The 2500-nt window shown below is 35.0% G+C and overlaps 1 protein-coding gene across 2 annotated transcripts in view; it reads left to right on the top strand.

Moving 5' to 3' along the window:
* Dh31 (diuretic hormone class 2) overlaps nucleotides 1-2500 on the top strand; it is a 139166-nt gene that overhangs the window by 103607 nt on the left and 33059 nt on the right. The window lies entirely within an intron of this gene.

The raw sequence follows: 2500 nt of genomic DNA, 5'->3' as shown, positions 1-2500 counted from the left end.
TCTCTCTCTCTCTCTCTTCCACTAGAGAATTGTATATTTCAGTCCACTAATCACATATCACTCTTTTGTTCTTAACCTCTCTCTCTCTCTCTCTCTCTCTCTCTCTCTCTCTCTCCTTCCACTAGAGAATTGTATATTTCAGTCCACTAATCACATATCACTCTTTTGTTCTTAACCTCTCTCTCTCTCTCTCTCTCTCTCTCTCTCTCTTCCACTAGAGAATTGTATATTTGAGACCACTAATCACATATCAGTGTTTTGTCCTTAACCTCCACTCTCTCTCTCTCTCTCTCTCTCTCTCTCTCTCTCTCTCTCTCTCTCAGTAAGCCTTACCGTAATGGAAGGCGCGAGTAAGTTGGGCATCGAATCAATAATTGGATTGAGAGACCATTAAGGACTTCAACAGAGATTAGGCGACTGGTCAGAACGCCTTGTCAAATGACACATCTGATTATTACAGGTTGCACGATCTCTATGGGCATTGAAGTTTCAAACTAGGCTGTATATATATATATATATATATATATATAAGTTTCAGATTTGAATATATGCATATACAAATTGGTGTACACATTATTTACATGTATGTATGTATGTATGTATGTTTACAATTTATAAATTTGTGCATGTGTATCTGTGTATGTTTACACACCACTTTCACACACATATACATACACACACACACACATATATATATATATATATATATATGATGTATATATAATATATATATATAAAACATTTCTATATTTATATATTTATAGCTGTACACGCACAGACACGCATATACTGTATATATATATATATATATATATACATATACAAACTTTTATACAAATATACATATGTATATTGAACATATACTTACGAGCACATATATGTGTGTAAATATGTGTGGGGCGGGTGTCTAGTTTTTCGTATTTAGGAATAGAAATATTCTTTTCTCAGCCGTATTTCAGGACAATAAGGGCGACCGTAATTTTACGATACTTTTTTTATCATCTTTTACGGGTTGGTGACCATAATAACTATATCACTCTTTAACGTCAATGTATCCATTTTTAAAACGGTCAAAATCTTGGAATAAGTGTTGCCAGGCATTTGCCGTTTTTAATGCAAATATTTAATGGTGAAAGTGATTAAAATGGTTCAAAATGAGGGAGAAATATGTGATTGGTGGATTTTAAGGAACAAGTAGATAATAGAAAAAAAAACAAGTGTCTTATTTCTCTTCCTCGTGTTTTGTTAAAGTTTTTTTTTTATAGTTTATATGGGAGATATTTATTCTAATGTTGTCACTCTTCTTGAATAATTTGTTTTCATTGTTTCCTTTCCTCAATGAGCTATTTTCACTGTCGGAGCCCCTGGGCTCATAGAATCCAGCTTTTCCAACTAGGGAAAATATTCCTTTTAATGGTGTTACTCTTAAAGATTTTATTTTTCCTTGTTTCCTTTCCACCCTGGGCTATTTTCTCTGTCGGAGCTCATTACATTCTGCTTTTCCAACTGGGGATGTAGCTTAACAAGTAATAACATATATATATATATATATATATATATCTTTTCTTTTCTTTCTTTGTCTTTTCCATTCTTCGCAAAATCTATAAGCTCACTCTTATCCATGTCCTTTCTCCTTTGCATTTTGTCCAATTCTTACAATTTACAAGTCATTTATAACGACTCGTTCCACCCATTGGCGATAAAATCAGCGAACATTCTCGCAACGAAGCAATTTAAATTAGTCCATTTAGCCTGTAGGGGAATTCATTCGTAGAATGAAATTGCCTTGCTTCTGCAGGACGGTAGGTAAGGGCAGGCTCCGACTGCAGGCAGGTAGGCTCCGGGGAAAGGCCGGACATATATCAGAATAGTGTAGGAAGGTTGATAAGAAGGCCTCTGTCACTATGTTAATTATTCTTGAGTTCCCCCTAAAGAGTGTGCAGTTTATTTACCTTTTAGGAAAAATAGAAAATGGAATCGGTGACACTTCATAATCAATGTACTGGTATGGAACTAGTTTACTTCAAATGCTGTTTCATAAGTCTTAGATGGCGTGCATTTTCGCTATTGTTTTAGCATAGACAAAAACATTTCCTGCAACTTGACTTCTTCATTTGCAGTAAAATTACTTTTTTTTTTTTTAATAGAAACTTAACAGACTTCCATTGCTATTTCCCTGTTGGAGCCCATGGGCTTATAGCATCCTGCTTTTCCTGGGTTGTGACTTGTCAAGTGATGATAATAATAATAATAATAATAATAATAATAATTAATAATAATAGTTTCATCTACTGAGTCATCAGCAGCCATTGACTGACCCTCCTTGATCCAAGCTTGGATGGAGAGGGGGTTTGGGCGCTGATCATATGTAATACGGTCAGTCTCTAGGGCATTGTCCTGTTTGATAGGGCAATGTCCACTGTCCCTTGCCTCTGCCATTCATGACTGGCCTTTAAACCTTTAAATCTTTAGAACCATCAAGTGATATGGTAATAGTGAA

Source organism: Palaemon carinicauda, chromosome 15, assembly GCF_036898095.1.
Source record: "Palaemon carinicauda isolate YSFRI2023 chromosome 15, ASM3689809v2, whole genome shotgun sequence".
Taxonomy (NCBI): Eukaryota; Metazoa; Arthropoda; class Malacostraca; order Decapoda; family Palaemonidae; genus Palaemon; species Palaemon carinicauda.
This window is presented reverse-complemented; position numbering and strand designations above follow the sequence as displayed.